Source organism: Anopheles merus, chromosome 3R (genome assembly GCF_017562075.2).
Source record: "Anopheles merus strain MAF chromosome 3R, AmerM5.1, whole genome shotgun sequence".
In the NCBI taxonomy this organism is placed as follows: domain Eukaryota; kingdom Metazoa; phylum Arthropoda; class Insecta; order Diptera; family Culicidae; genus Anopheles; species Anopheles merus.
The window spans coordinates 13,196,678-13,213,482 of record NC_054084.1 but is presented as its reverse complement, the minus strand read 5'-3'; the positions used below and the strand labels follow the sequence as shown (position 1 = coordinate 13,213,482).

At 43.8% G+C, this 16,805-nt stretch overlaps 1 protein-coding gene across 1 annotated transcript in view; it reads left to right on the top strand.

Moving 5' to 3' along the window:
* The first annotated feature begins 1,471 nt into the window (after positions 1-1,471).
* Positions 1,472-16,805, top strand: part of LOC121595774 (neuronal acetylcholine receptor subunit alpha-7-like) — a 94,194-nt gene continuing 78,860 nt past the window's right edge. Inside the window, exons 1-2 of the mRNA XM_041919985.1 lie at positions 1,472-1,653; positions 3,170-4,501. The gene's annotated coding sequence lies outside the window, so the exon portion shown is untranslated. The remainder of the gene's footprint in view (positions 1,654-3,169; positions 4,502-16,805) is intronic.

Below are 16,805 nucleotides of genomic sequence, written 5' to 3'. Positions count from 1 at the left end.
CCTTACATTACCCATCATTGTACCGCGCGCGTCCGGTATTTGTGTTGTGTTTTCTTTTGCGTGCCTTTTTTTCGGCTTGGTGCAGCATGCGAGCACCGCAAGCGGTAGTTTTTTCTTTTTTTTTTTTGCCTACCAAATTCAGGAAACAATGGAAACGGGATAAGGCAGGAAAACATTGGGTCACGTGAACCGGGGCCATGAATCGCTGGAACGATTGGCAGTGCGGTTCACGCGGAGTGTTTAATTGAATGGGCTGTGCGTTTGTGTATGATGGCTGCTGCTTTTTTTTCCTGCCCGTGTGTTTCGCCTGGACTCGGTTTAATGATAAATTGCTGTACAATGTACAATAAATGGAATGGAATTTCGTTAAAGCAGCAGCATTGTGCGTGTGTGCGTGTGTGTGTGTGGCGAGTTAATTTTTCTCCCTTGTGTTGTGCCGTTCAGCTGGCAAAACCTCATTCATTCAGGCATCCGCGCCTAACCGCGCTGTACGGCACTCACGCCACCCAGTGTGCTCCTTTTTGGTCACTCACATTCTAGAAAAGGCTCTCTTTTTCTGGCTCTCTCGCTCTGGATTGCTGGCGCTCCCGCGAAAGGTGATGAATCCGTTTTATGAATCGAATTCGGAAACTTGTTGAGAACGAGCCATCGAGCAACAAGCACACTAAGCTGCTTTCTGAAGACACACTCACACACACACACACTTCTGATGGAGGCTGTAACGCACACCGCGACACAATGACCATCCCCAACCGAGCTGCCTTTGTGACGTTCAGCAAGCGCGCATCCGGTGTATGGAGTTTAGGGCACCGTCGGACGTGCCGTTTTTCTCTCTCTCTCTCTCGCTCTCCACTCGCTGGCTCACGCCGAAGCTCTGTCGGGCGCTGTGTTCGGGTCGGGCACACGCTCGCACATCCGGGCCGTGGCGCAGGTGCACTCGAGCTCGCAGAGCGGGACGCACCGGACAGCGAACGTGCGAAAAGGTGGTACCATTGGAACGGCCGATAAGGGCTGTGTTGCTCAGTACTAAAAACCCACCCGTCCCCAGGAGCGCGTGTACTAAAAGCCCTGCCGAACGCTTGTCTGACAGCCCGAACCGGAGGGTGTGGGCAAGGAAAGAGGGAGCATTGGTGCGGGTTCAGCAGCGCGATGGGAGCGCGTCCTTGTCGTCTGGCGTGGTCCGTGTCCCGTGATCGGTTGCGACCTAATGCCCGACTTCCGAAATGGCCACGGAAGCCACACCACCGTACAGCGAAGGAGTAAAGGGCAGCTAGAAGAGATAAAGAGAGAGAGAGAGAGAAACAGTGTGTGAGCGAGCATCTCTGTCCTGTGTAGTCGCTGTTCGGGCCGGGAGAGTCCCTCGCACAACGGGAGCCCGACAATCGCGCTTCCCGACGCCCGATCGGCCCTGGTCGGGCTGTCGGACTTCGGCCACGAAAAACCAGGGCTAACCCAGTGCTGGCAGCATCACTCCGGGAGCTACCGTCCCAGTTGGTGTTCCGGTTTAGAGTCGTGCTGTTGTTTTTTGTATAGATTTGTTACTTAATGCTTTAAATATATCTATATATATACATATACATATATGTGTGCAGTGAGGGTATACTTTTGCTTTAACCATTTTTCACGGTCGAAATCGGTGTATCGGCGAATCAAGTGAGCCTGTGTGTTAAATGTGTGTGTGTGTGTGTGTGTGTGTGGGTGGATGTGCGTGGCTGTGCGTGTGTTGCTGTGAACCGTTGAACAAACGCGAGGGAAAACTGCCAGTGCCAGTGGCAGCTACTGGGAAAGAAAGGAATGGGAGTGTGCTGAAAAATGTGGCAAAGTGAAACGTCCCACACACACACACATACACACACACTTACACACACGCGCAGTTCTTAGGCTCGTGCTCAAACGAGGGTAATACAAAAGAAAAAAAGAAAAGAAAATCATCCAAACCGTTTTCATCCCCCCCACAAAACAGTGCGTTAGGAGTGCGTTGCACAAGCAAACGACCGCAGCTTGGGTTAAACCATTTCGAGGCAAATTGGACCGGTGCTCAGGCTTTGCTCGGGTGTCGGGTACCGAAGAAAGAAAAGAAAAGCTAAAGCGCTCACTTGTGCCACAGCCACAGCTACCACAGCTCGTCCGAGCAAGGCGATCCGCAAACGAGCTGCCTGAACTGCGTGCGTGCGTGCATGCGTGCGCGTGTGCATGTGTGAGTGAAAGCGACCTAGTGTGTGTGTGTGTGTGTGTGTGAGAGAGAGAGAGAGAGAGAAAGGGAGAAAGCAAAAAAAAAGAAAGAACTATGAATGGGCAACCTGCTTCCACGGGTCCCGGTTGCCCGGACTGTTTGGACGGGGCATTGAATTGAGATGGCGATGCTGCCGAGCTCTCTCGCAGCGTGGCAGCGTGTGGGAGGGCCAACGGAGTGCGTGTGAGTGCGAAGTGCTTTTCCCCGGGGTGTCCTCCTGGAAGAAAGGACCGTGAAAAATGAACGTACATGTGTGTGTGAGTGTGTGTGTGTGTGTGTGTATCTCGGGAACGTACAGTAGTACACACAGGTGTTGAAGAGGGTTTTTTTTTTGCTCGCACAGGGAAAGGGAAGGAGAAGATAATGCGGAGGAGAAACAGCTCAGACAAAGCGTACAGTGTGAGGGCAGAGCCAACGGTGCGAATGGGCAACAGTCTAGGGTTTCGATTCGATGAGGATACATTTTTCGTTTAAATATGTGATTTTTCTACAATACTTTTCATACCTCCATTTGAGAAAACTACGCCGAAAAGTATGTGCATAATGTATTAAAATCGTTGAGAAGGATTGCTTGTACGCATAATGGTGTTAGCAAATTGATACTCACACTCCAAGGGCATTTTTTGCGAACGTATTGAAGCAACCAGTGTGCCAGAGCGGTGTTGTTTCACACCGATGGAGACGCCTGGTAGGTCACCGATAGAGAGTGGCTGCGTACTTGCTCGGTTATTGTGAAATAAACTTGCACTTTATAGCAGAAAAAGGTTCACTCAAACGTTACAAGCGCAAGTCGTACTGTTCACACTATTTTTTGGAGGAATTTATGGAAATTTCATTACTGGCAATGTAATCTAAACGGTTTAGTGATGTATGTGTGTGTGTGTGTGTGTTTTTTTTTTTCTTCTTTTTCCATTTGCTTTTCTTTGCCTCCCCTAGTACAGCATTTGTGGAATTGCTCACCGCCGATCCACCTCCTCACACCCACGCACCATGGTGAGAATGCTAGTGCGAGTGATTTAATTACAGCAAATAAACCCGAGCAGCGAAGAGGATACGAAAAAAAAGTCGACTGGAGTGTGCGAACGAGGCAAACAGGAGCGAAAGAGTGCAAACTAATGTGGGTGTGAGCGAAAACAACAACAACAAAAATAGTAAAAAGTGAGTGAGAGCAAACGTGTGTGAGTAGAAAAAAAGTGTTTGTGTGTGTGTGTGTGTGTGCCTGTGGCGAGCGAAACCGACAGGCAAAAAGGCTAAGGGTCGCGTGAGAGCGGTGAGAGTGTGAGTGTAATAAAATTAGTAGCCCTTACCAACAAGTGTGCTCCCGCGGGTGGTTTTGCAACAAACGCCAAAAAAGGGGCCAACAGAAACCAACGGGAAAAAGAAAGAAAATCTGCCCCAACAAAAAAGTGCTCGACCAAAAGGAGGCAAACAGGCAGCAGCAGCGGGGAAAATTATGTGAAACCCACTAGCAAGTACAGTCCGCGGGGAAGCCCGGTTGCCCGTTTCCGACCGACCGGATACGGATCCGATTCCTTCGAACGTAGCAAGCATGAAGGACGGTTGGAAATTACGAAACCAGCAGCATCCGCCGACCGGAGTGACTCGCAGTGAGTGTGCGAGAGCGGGCTGAGTGAGACCGCCGAAAAATCCTTGGGAAGATGTGTGTAGCCGCGCACCTTCGCGAAAATTCTTCCCCTCGGCTGCTTGGGCTGGCGTAAAAAGTGCAGCATCCACGCGCGTGATTACGTGTGAAGGGCCAGCGATCGAGATGATTCGAGTGACCGTGGTGAGCTTAGCGAACGACTGCTTTGTGCTGAAGGAAACAGGTAGCCCCAGCCTGCGGGTTTGATCGTGTCACCGCGAGTGAGTGTGGGCGCGTGTATTTGTGCGTTTGAGTGTGCCAATGTGCCCACTTCGTTGAGCAGCGCGTTACTGGACGCCGTAAGCATTTTGCGTGAGGGCACGAGGTGAAGCATAAAAGAGGGCGACTGCTGCTCACCTGCTGGGTGAACGTGAGTGAGTGAGTTTGGGGCTGTAGTGAGTGTGGCATTGAGCGAGTGAGCCGTGAACGGGTGCGTGCGTAGTGCGAGTGAGCCTGTGCGAGAGGATACAGTGAGACCGGAGCTGCTGGGAATCGTGCGAATCGGCGTGAGCCGTGATAGTGCCACCAACCACACTGCCCGCCCAGCTGGGACAGGGCAGCGCTAACCTTCCGAATGGTCACCAATGGCTGGGAAGTGTGGCGGTAAGCAACATTTGCTGCAAAAGGTAATAATGAGAAGATGTATTTCTGGTAGAAGTAACAGTTGAAAATGATTTAAAATTCAATAAGAGACAAGCACTCCTGGTTTACAACGAAAAGATCACTCAATGAATGTTATCATGTTATTATGAATGTAGTTTTCTCTACAACAATCAAATATGAGAAGCTATTTGAAAGGAGATTCGACATTTTTATCATTAAGTTATTTCCAGCAAGGGTTTCCACTTACTTTTCTCTCCTTTTAAGTTATTGATATTAAAGTTTCACCCACTTTTAGATTCATTTTGAAAGGTTTTCATTATTTCACGTGATTATCCTTACCCGTACTCTTATCATTTAGTACAACGACCGTTCGCACGGAGTCGTTCGCGTAGGAGCATTCGCGTTCGGTTTCTTACCATTTTTTTTCTTCTTCTCTTGCTTCTGTCTGTTGCTCGATGCCCTTGCCAATGTGTCTCCTTTGCTGGGATGTAGAACAAAAGAACAGCGTTTTGAAATCACGGCCACCCCCACAAATACACCCATACACACATACAAGCGCAACGAGGAAAGCACGTACGATTCTGGCCAATGCTGAATGCTCTACTAACACCATTACCCACTGATTATGGTTGTCTGCCATGTACTGGCTGCTGGAAGGAGTTAGGAGACTTTGTGTGCGCTATGTTTGAAGATGTAATGAAATGAAGGAATTTTTCATGATAATAATAATAATAATGCGCTCAAGTTTAGAATGTAAGAAAGAATCTGAACGATTTCTACAGGATGTAGAAAAAATGTTAAATATTTCAGTTAGAAAGATAGATTCAATATTAAAGGTTATTGGAAAATATAAAAGGGTTGACATTGTTTTATACTTTACTTATCTGCATCTAATTAGAAGACTAACATTATTGGATTCCACTATTCACGTTTTGCTCGTTGCTGCCACTTAATGTTATTATCTGTCAAAATAGTTAATCATTGTTAACAAAACTTTGATATAAGATGTACTGTAATAATTTAAGTTTTATTCATTTTTTAATTCCTACCCTAACACTTATCGGCCCTAATAAGCCAAATTCTAGAGTTTCTAGCAGATAGCGGTTGATAGAAAATAATGAAATGTCTGTCTCATGAATCGCTAATGAACGCTTCGTCCCTCATGAACACCTCGACCGAAATGAACGGTTCCTTTTTCGCTAACGCTCCGTTGATGCATGTGTATGCGTGTTGAATTTTCTCCCCATTTTTCCCTTTGCACGTTCAACACACTCAAACCTCGCACACATACACTGCTGGGGCATCGAGTTGCCGAGCGATGTGTTGCCGTTTGTGTGTTGTACTACCTCAACACCGACGTAATTCTGTAGGGACCTGAGGCCGAAGCTGTGTGAGTTTCTTTTTTCCGATCATTCCGATCCTGGTTGAAAACTCCAGGCCCCGCCGTCAGACCGTGTGCCAGGGCGATGGAGCGCTGGGTAAAGAACGCTTGCCGAACGATTATCCGCTCACTGTGGTAGTGATGGTGAGCTGGCTTTGCGCTTTCCCTATCCACTTTCGCCCCCTTTTTTGCCCCATCGTTGGCCGTCCCGATCGTCGGTTCGTGCTGCTTCAATCACCACCATCGCACCATGCGAGAACAATGGAACAAGTGAAAATTTGTCCTTCAAAAGTGCGTTCTTTAAACCTGTCACCCAACGCAACCTAGTAAACCTGCCACAGGCGTTTCCCTTCCCTTTCGAGATACTTTTCTATTGAATCTCAATGTGTGTGTGAGTGTTTTTTTTTACGTACACTGTTTTTGACTATTCAGTCTTACATCATTAGCAGATTTTGTGTGTGTTATTTTGCGAGTAGTGTCTGTGTGTGTGTGTGTGCCTGTTAGCTAACAGCTTTTCATTTGCTGTGGTCGGGATTTGCTTCGGCTTCGCGTTTGGGGCTTGTGTAGGCGGTAAATGAGCTCCACGGCACTCTCGCGAGGGAAATGCCCGAAATCTGTGAGTGAGATGCCGCCTTTCCTTTGCCTGCAGTCGTCGTTATCCTGCCTCGAGGAGCCGTTGTGCAGTTTGACAGCCAGGAGGACGTTTTGATTTATTTCACTCCCCAATGCCATCTTGTTGCTCTATTTTTCACTCCCTAGCACATTTCGGAAATTCATAGAACGAATAAAGTGCTAACAGTATTCTATGGCACACTTTGTCGCAGTATAATGTCGGCTTATATAAATGGATTTTTTTATTTAAAGGAGATGATTATTCAATATGTCAGCTCCATTATCATGGTATAAGGTTTTACTAGTCAGTTTCGAATATAAACATTGTTTTTCACCGTATCCAAGACTTTTTTAACAGCCATCAAATGGTTTATTTGTTTCAGTTTCAACACATGATTTTCAACACATAACAAAGAACTGTCAAACTCAATCCAGCTTGAGTCGTGTTGATAACCATGCTGTAGAAATTAAAAATTTGATTTTCATGGAAATGAAATGTCAGATCTATGTGGAACAACATTTTGCATGCGGTGAATAACCATCGTTTTTTTAAGAAGTGGCTTGGAAAACCATGTAATATGAATCAAGCTTTGCGTAATTGCCTGAACCTAATTTGCCAGATAAGTGAAAGAGCTATCTCCAACTTATACTTTATAATGAAATAAATACTTTACAATGATATTCGTCAGCTACGAGTGCAGGTGTATTACTAATGGTGAAGTAACAAGGAAACACAATTAAACGTAATTAATGTTAAAACGCGTGGCAAGCTTGCGAAACGAAACATTAAAGCGCTTTGAGCAAATGAAGCTATTTTCATCCTAATTCTTTGGTTACTTTTCTGAACCTGTAGTGATTTTACCTCACTACAACGATTGCATATTATTAATTCTTGAGCATTTAGAAAGACGTACTAAATATAACGATTTAGTTGTAATACATGGAAATGAATTCGTATTAACGTTGACTAATGATCTATCATTAGGGCAGTTTAATATGCTGTTTTTTAGTAAACAACAAGGCGTATGTTGTGCCTGCAGTATCCTACGGATTCCAACGTGGCCTAGAAGTTTCGAAAGTTGTTATATATTTTTTTAATAAATTTGCATGAGTTAATAGTTTGAGTGTGTTGTCAACGTTTTTAATTATTTGGATTTGTAAGTGTTGTTTCATTTTAGGATGTTGCAAGCTTATTGACACCAACATGAAACTAGGGGCTGATTTCCTTTCCTTGCTGTTAGTTTTAGGTGTACGTTTTATCAAAATTCAATAAAAAGGGTTATCATTTTTTTTATTTGAAGATTAACTATTCCAACTTAATATAAGTTGGGAACTGGAAGCATAAACTCGCGAAAGCTCTGCTCAATAATATCCATAACTCAATTCCCAAGATGAGAATGAGGATGATGATGATGGTTGTACTACCAACACAACCTCTGTCCACCATCTGTACCGCCTCGCTAATACTTGTTAGGTCACACAAATTCAATAACGTACAGTTCCCCGTTCGGAGCGAATCAGGAAGCGATTAATTAGTGGGCGAACCAGTACAATTTATTTCCCTCATAAATACCGCTTACTCAATCAGTGCCACCCAATACAGAATCGGTCAACTAGGTTAGTTATGAATCACAGAAATGATTCGGTGGTTTACCGGTCGTACCCTAGTACTAACGGGTAAAAAATATACAAACACAATATATATCACTCCCGTGGGACTCACCACGACCGACAGGATTTATGAAAACAGTTTGGTTTCAGTAAACCGACCAAAGAAGCAACAACAACAAAAAAAAAACCATCGTGTCGATCACCTCTACCTCTACGGAATGCATATTGTTGCGCGTCACTTTGCATCCCGAACACGTCCAGTCATTCGTGTATAATTTTGTCAGCCAGAAGAGCGCACCGGGTTTTCGGGTTGTCGCCCGTTCGTGGTACGTGCTCGGAGCGGCTTTTTCTTGCTGTCAAGCTTCCATTACGTACATTACCAGTTGATGGTTAGTTTCCCGGGCTTCTGGCAGGGCTTGGAAGGGTCTCCAGGGCGGTTGGGTCACTGTTGCGCGTTTCCGCACTCTGCAAAGCGCGCCCGTGTACCCCGTGTCACGTGACGGGTACCGTTTTATTATCATCCTTTTTTTCTCGTTCTGCTGCGTGAGGTTACTTTCCTGTTTGTCTGTCTGCCTAACTGCCGCTGCTACTGCTGCTGCTATTTGCATGAGTATGCAAATTCTTTCGCCCTGCCCGTTTGCCCGTTTGCCAAACCGGAAGCGTGTTGAAGGGCACTGACGGTCCCACGCGCCGCCAGGGAAAAGGGGCTTAGATCAGATCATCTTCGGAGGATTTGGTGGCGTCCTTGGCAGACGGACGGGCGGCTTCTTGTTGCTCGGGGCTGACAAATTTCACGGAATCATGCCGTGAGATTCGAGTTTCCTGGAAGCAACAGTGCGCGCTAGAAGGGCGACAGAAGAGGAAAGCTTTTTCTGGTTATTGGGAGTGATTTTTTACACAGAAGTAAAGATGGAGTTGGTATTACAAGAGTTGAATACTAGCCGAGCTGTGGGTTAGTATTAAATCACATTGCATTGCGGTATGTGTCATTCGTTCGATAAATAAATACATGTTATGCTGTGACGCCTAAATGTATGCACGGTTATTGCTTCAAGTTTACTATGTACCTTTAGCTCTTTTAAAAATCTTGGATAAAAATGACAAAACTACATTTTATTAGCTGAAAAGCGCACAGTACGTAACAATGTTTCATTTTCTTTCCTTTACGAAGGCTTTTCATAATAAATTAAATAAATCAAAAACATACACTTAGGCGCTTAGCAGATCGTCTAATACCTAATGGCCAATAGTCCATTATTTATAGAAGAAATTGTACCATATAGCGTTAGGATGATACCTATATTATGTGCGTTTTTAATAATTGTGCACCAATACCAGAAGCATATTAACATTTCGTCGATCATGAATACATTATGAACCTTAATTTTTGACAGCTTTAGAGCGCTAGCGATAGTGTTTCGCTATTCAAATAATCCTTTTTATTATATCTCTTTTTCTCTTTCTCTCTCTCACTCACTCTCTCTTTCTCTCTCTTCCTATCTCACCCTCACTAATATGCATTGGTTTGCAAACTCGATCGATTGATTCAATGCAACACTGGCTCATAAATAATTGATCAAAGTGTGATGCTTCCACAGCTGGCCGAGGGAGCGAGTTAACTTTTGACCATTTATGCCACGCCCAAGTTTATGCAAAACCCGTGCAAAAACATTTGAAATTTTGTTGAGCAAGCCAACCCCCCAAAAAATAACATAACAAAAAACACAAACAACAACCTCAAGCCGCATGAAACCGTGCCATGTTCCGCAAGCTGGCGCTGACGCTTTGGCTAATGTTTTGCTGCCGGAGTTGCAATAATGATTACGAAGAGCCTTTTTTTTTTTGGTTGGTGTTCAACACTTTGCGTACGGATGCACTGCTGCTGGCGGCATTCGGTGCTGCTGGTGCATAATTAATCACGCTGCACCGAAACCAGCGCGCGGTGGTTTTACCCTGCAAACCGCTGGCTGGTCGGGCCGGAGCTGTTGGGCGGGGGGAATTAAAAATGGATACAAATCAATTAGGAATGTTTTGTAGGCTCTGGGTAATAGATTCTGCTCGCATCGCAGTGCATTCCCTAGGTGGCTGACGGTGGCTTGAGCTGGGCTCAAAGAACACAACCCAAATCCCTTCAACCACTATGAAGTTGTGGGACCATCTTCACAAAGGAGTATATTTTTGCATAAACAAATGCTTTCCACAAATGCCAATGCCTCAACCCTTTCCCGGACGCATTAGGGAAGGATTGCATTTTGCACCGGTTCTGTGGTTTGAGATAATGTACCAACCTTCCGTGTGCTGCACTTCATTAATAGATGATGCAGAAGGAAAGTGCATCGAACGGGTTAGAACGGTCTCATTGCTTTCCGGTGCAAATCTGGGCCATTTGTGGTCGGTGGTTGGTTTAATTTTTCATGCCTATTTTCATCGGCCGGTGCAGGCCGAAGGTGTTAAGTCTCTATTTGTCTATGAATAAATGATGTACTCTGGCACAACGAGCCGGCATGCTGCACGACCGGATCATTGCACACTGCACATTATCTGCTTGCGGATGGATAGCGATATAGGGAGAGGGAGAGAGAGGGAGAGACGGAGAGAGAGAGAAACTATTTTCCAAGTAATTGACGAGTGCTAATTGGCATTAGATAATGAAAACTTAAACAGCTTCCTTTTTGCACTCGGCGGTAAATAGTAGCAATATAGTGAGGAAATGAATTGGCCTGAATTGTCTCTATTACTTATGCACTTTCGCGTGGCTTCAATGATTTCGTTGGTGTTTTATTTCATTTTTAAATTGCTCATACGTTATATGTTAACCATATTAAAAAAAACATATGATGAATATTATAACAAACATTAAGGTGCAATGTAAGAAATAGCACACATTACAAATTTAAGCATTAAAGCATTAAACTGTCTTGCTGATGCTTCCTTCATTATTTTTGAATGCCCTTTTCCTTTGCGAATTAAGACACAAAAAAAACACTTCCTTACTTTGGTGCCAATCAAAAACGCCCTTCCGTTGTAACGATGTATCTATTTTCGGTAACACTTGTCGGTGGTTTTTACGCGTTCTCTTTTACAAATATTTGTCCGCCCTTTTCCCTTCCTCCGGGGGAGTCCTACCAGCATCGCGGAATGTCATGTGCTGACAAATGAGCCGTTCGTTGGCCGGTTTGGTGCGAACGTTTTCCAGGCCAGTTTCCGTTCTCTCCCAGCTCAGAAACGTGTCACAACTGAAGCAGAAATGTTACAAACAAAAGCGTACTTCTTTCTTCACGCATATGTCGTCGTGTTTGCAGCCTGTTTGGTGCGAAGCTTTGCAATCATTGCCGTTCCCCTCGCTGTGCTAGCTGCTAGCTGTAGTCCCTTTATCTGTTGGTGGAAAATGTTTCACTCTCATTTCCACTCGATGCATGGATGGGCTATTCGGTCCATCACGCTGGAGGTGATGATGTTGTACGGGGGATGTAGTACCACTTTCAGGTTGCATGTGCTGCACGTGAAAACATTTTCCTTTTGATTTGCGTTTTGTTTTTTTCTGACGCTTGTCCATGTCATCGTTTGTGGATGGCATAGTTGAATGATGTGAAACCATTCTTATTGTGTACTTGGGTTTTACTTAGGAGGGCGTTGAAGATATCTGTATAGTCTCTTCGTGCGTCAGTAATATCAAAGAAGAATTCGTATATTTTATTGTACACAAATTGTATTATATTCAAACAATTCCTCTGTCGGAAATTAAGCTGCAACGTAACAACACAACAGCTTTAAATTTAGATCACACACAAATGCATTTAAATATACATTTAAAAACCATACTCACAAGACTGAAAAAGTCACATTCAAAGAATTCTTCAGCGAATAAATTGATTTATGATTTATAATTAAATTGACGCACTAATATTGATAATGTCAATGTAACAACTTGATAGCACTCTATGGCTTTGAAAGTCATTACAAATTGAATTGATATGATGCTATTTTATAGATAATTTTATAATCTCACAGAAGTATTAAACAATTTGATATCCAATCCTAGACTCAGTGCTGCTAAATTATCTCTCCAATCATGCATACTTGTCCTTTGCTAAGTAAGGCTCAGTTGAACCGAGTCCCGAAACACCGCACGATATCGTTATGCACTGCTCCGTTACAGATAACGCATCACAGAAAGCTTACGTTAGTTAAATTTCCTCCCCTCCTTGCTCAACCCAATACAATACAGCATCAACATCGCCATCGTCCTTGGTTTCTGTTAGACATGAAACTGACTGCACACGACCGAAGCATTTCAGCAGGGCGTTGTACTAATGGCGCAATGGTACAATTGAATAATGGCAAGTTGTAGTTGAAGTATTCAAACAGCGTCGTACGTAAACTTTGGACACGTTTTCTCTTTGCGGCGCTGGTCCCCCTTTCTTTAGGCAGAGCCGCACTGTTCGACAAAAACAACCACTCCGGCATTCGGTCGTTTTGCAAAGCCTCGAATGTGTGGAAACTTTCAAGCGCACGGAATGAAAAGCAACCCTTAAGTGAACTATTCTCTCCCGTGTGCCATTCATATCTTCGTCGCCATCACAAGCACCATCATCATCATCATCATCCTTCCATTACGACGGTTCAGTAGTTACACGTTGATGGCTCGCAGTGAACGTATCTCGTACGCGCCGGGCATGAGGCTGTGATGGGGAGAGCTCTCATTCGTTCGCTGCGATAGTTGCCTAGCAGCCCCAATGCCAAATCGTAATGGTGATAAAGTTTCCCATGCTCCAACCTTGAGCGGCGTATATCATTTTCGACGAATTTGAAATGAGCCCTTCTTCTGCTCGGTACGAGAGATACGCTGAAGACAGGCGGCCATCGTTGGCGACGGGCGGGTACGTTTCACAGACGAGCGGAATAATTGATTATTATTTGCAGAAACGTTGCCTGCCGTTAGCTCGGTACATGCTCGCTACACACATGCATGCAGAGCGAGAAGAATTAATTGTTTCCAACGCGGGTGGCGGGCTGGAGGAAAGCGAAAGAATAATGCATCGACTTCAAATACCACGGGCTGGGAAACTTTGGGGAGCGAACTAATAAACCCGGGCTAGTGTATGCTGGTTCCTCTTTGTTTTCGGAAGTGTAATGTAAAGCAAGATTCATTGCAGGCTGTGAAATATTGGTCCATTTCGTTGTGGGAGCTGGGACTGGAAAAAGGTACTCTCTCCTACCCTGGCTGGCTGGTACGTGGTTGGTGGGTGGGACTAAGATTCAGTACATTCATTCGGGAAAACTTTGCACACTCGCTCTATTGCAAATAGTAAAAGGAAAGTATGCTTTTGGAATGAAGTATGAGCTTCGTTACAAAAAGGTACTTACGGGGTATGCTGAATGTAAATGAACTTTTCTGTGTTTGGACGGATCGGCAAAATGAAGATGTCGATTTGGGTTTGCATTTTTGATTGAAAGCAGTAAAAAGTAAGAACAGAGAGCTGAGGTTTTGGATTTGAACAGCATATTCAAAGTTCTCTTGCAAGTTCCATTGTATGCACTTTAGGCTGTATTAGTACTACTAGGAATGGTTTTTGGGTTTCAAGCAGTCGATTCATTTGAATGTTTGTATGATCAGCTCATGTATGATTGATTTTTTTTTGCTATGGTGTACATATTTTCTAATAATTAAACTATAAAAAGATCCAACGGGGTCCTTCACGATTCTAGTCAGCTTTTTCATATGAAGTTCGACAGTTGGCGGCTGAAATCATGTCAATTCTCCATACAAAACCACACACAAAACTAGCCAGTGATTTCCAGCCTAGATAATTTTAGCCTCAAAGCTATAATTAGATTCGAGCACCTGCTCGAAAAAATGGCAAACGTTCTACATACATATACCATATATCTATATACATTCCTTTGGATAAGCCCACCTGTATATTATATCCACTTTGAAAGCTGCTCGAAAACTGTTATACAATGCAAACAGCTGATAGGCTGAAATTTCAGCCCACGATCTTAAAAGGGAAAAGGGCCAAATAATAACGAAGATTCCATGATTTAACAGAACAGACTAGATGATACTTGACTAGAGCTTTTTTCTTTACTTTTTCGTGCCTTTTTTTTTTATAGAGTGATTTCATCATTGGTAAATTTTCATCAAGAATTTACGTTATTTAAGCAAGTTTATTCTAAAGTGTTTGAATAAAATAAATTGATTGTTTTTATTGATAAAGCACATCCAAACATAATGCTTTATTATTGTGCAAGAGTGTTAGATTTTTTGGAAAATTAGAGTGCCAAAAATGATATGAGGAATAGTTGTATTGGTCCGATCACCAGACGTCCTAAACGAGAAATAAACCATGTACAGCTCCACCTCACTTGTTGTACATCATAGGTACGAAGAAACCGTTCATAATTACCCTAAAGTACGTTAGCTTAACGCAAGAGATCGGTAAAATTTAGCGTGATGTATCTCCTAATTGCAGCGATAATTTCTCTAGGAAATTATGCCTTTAGTTTACCTCCAACTGCTGCCTACTCACCCCAATGAAAGAGCCAAAGAGAGGTTCCAAACCTTTGCCCAAAAAAACCTTTATCGGTCGTCTGTCCACGCACAGGGTTGCAGGGTTCAATTATCACACAACCATTCGTCTAATTCCAACCACCGTCCGTACAGTGCTGATGTGCACAATTCGCCCTAATGCTGATTCACTCATAAATTTGCCATCGTTCCCATCTTCATCAACATTATCATCATCACCATCAAACTCACCGGGGAGATGTTCGTTGCTCCTTGCTCTCGTTCCCTCGTACCGTTACTGCGTCAATCAACACGCGCGTTTCCCTTCTTTTTTATCGACCCCTTCGCACCCATCCAGTTCATCATTCTACACTTTCCTTTTTCAAGATTTGGGTACAGTTTAGCCGTCTTCTTGAGTCGTTCAAAAGTTTTGCCCCGCCCCCAGCATCCCCGAGCCCAACGCCGCCAGTAAGTGAAGTCCTGTTCCCAGTTTCTCGCTCCCTCCGGCTGCGGGTTTTTAGCTTTAGGCGTGCTGCGTTCTGTTTTCCAATTGTTTGGTAAGCGTTCAAGAAAATCCCAACTGTTAGCTATAAACTAGGATGCAAAAGAAGGCAAAGCATATATAAAACGTGAAAGAAAGAGCAAGAGAAACATAAAAGGCGAGACGTCTAGGAAAGGGCAGTCAAAGTTGTTCCCTGTTTTTGCATACCGATTGAATACATAATTTACTCGCACGTTTTTCTATGATTTGTTCGCAACGTTTCTTTACTCTGCTTCGCTATTGCTGTTCGTTTTTAGCACTCACTGGTTCGCACAATGAATTGAAGAATGTTGAACTTTTATGTGTAAATTTTTTCTTGTTCATGTTGAGAAGAGTGCCTTAATTTTAGCAAATAAGAAAGAAAGAGAAAACTTTTCAGAAAGACCATCAGTGTGAGGAAACAACACATTTCATCGTATCTTCTATCGTCCCTGTTTTTCTCTATCTGCTTTGAGTAGGGACTACTGTCTACGAGAATTTTTTATCATACAGTATTCCTGGATGGTGGTGAAAACTAATGAGAGGAAATGGGGGGAAACGAGAGGGATTTTTATTTCCCCTTGTCCGTAGACAGGTTCCGTCGTCGGACTGTACGGGGGGCCGCCAGCCAGCTTGAAACATTTTAATTTCAAATAGAAAAAGTATACACGAGTAGACGAAAAAAAACCCACATCAACCTTAGCTTTCATGAAGCTTTCCGGCCCTCCTTCATCTCCACCATTGCCATCACTTTCTCCCTCACTCTCTCTTTCACTCCCTCTGGTGGGTTTAACATTTTAATTGAATAATGTTCCCCACTTAGCGCACGGCCGGGATGCACTTTTCCGCACTAAGTGGCAAAGTGCTGCCCGGATAAAAATTCGTCCAAATGAGCTAAAAGCGGGGGAATATATTCCACAGTTCAACGGCGATCGTGGGAAGGAAGGGAGGGAAGGGCAAACATTTTCAACCAGGCCAATCAAGTAAGTTTTGGGGCGTGGGGCAACCAACCGAATGGTGTTCGGAACGCTGGGAACAGCTTTCTAGCCACAAACTAAGCAAAGTTTCTTCGCTGAAGAGACTGAAATTAAGCGCTTTTAAGCGCATCTTGTTTGTGGGCGCAAACTGCAAGACTAAGTAATGCGTTGTGTCAACAGTGAGGCATGAACGGTTTGGTTTGCTCGAAAGTTCTGCCTGTAGATGAAGTTTATTTTTGCGAAGAATGCGTACCAGATTGCTTCGTTCCATTGCCGTTTATTGGTGGTTTATTCATTCACTGTAAAGCAGTGATAATGCTTAGTTAGTCGTATAGAAAATCATTTAAAAAATGGGCACATTTTTACATTTTTCAACATTAACTCTCTGCGGTAAGGAGATGATCAATGAGGAACTTAAGAGATGAGAAGAAATTTAAATAAACTCAGCTTCATTTGTAATGTTTAATCAAATATTAAATTTAATTATGTGATATGCATTTGGGCTCGGTAAAACATCTAAAACTCGCACAGCAGGTTCTATTCCAGTTTGGAATAGAACTGTTCAAGTTGTGCATAGACATAAAGCACAATTATTAGATACTTATCATAACGGATTTAATTAAGATTAATCTCCTCGCTGTTTCGCCCATTTTTGCTTCGGCGGAGGTACCTGTCCCTCTCTCTCTCACTTGGCCCCAACGCATATGTCAAGATA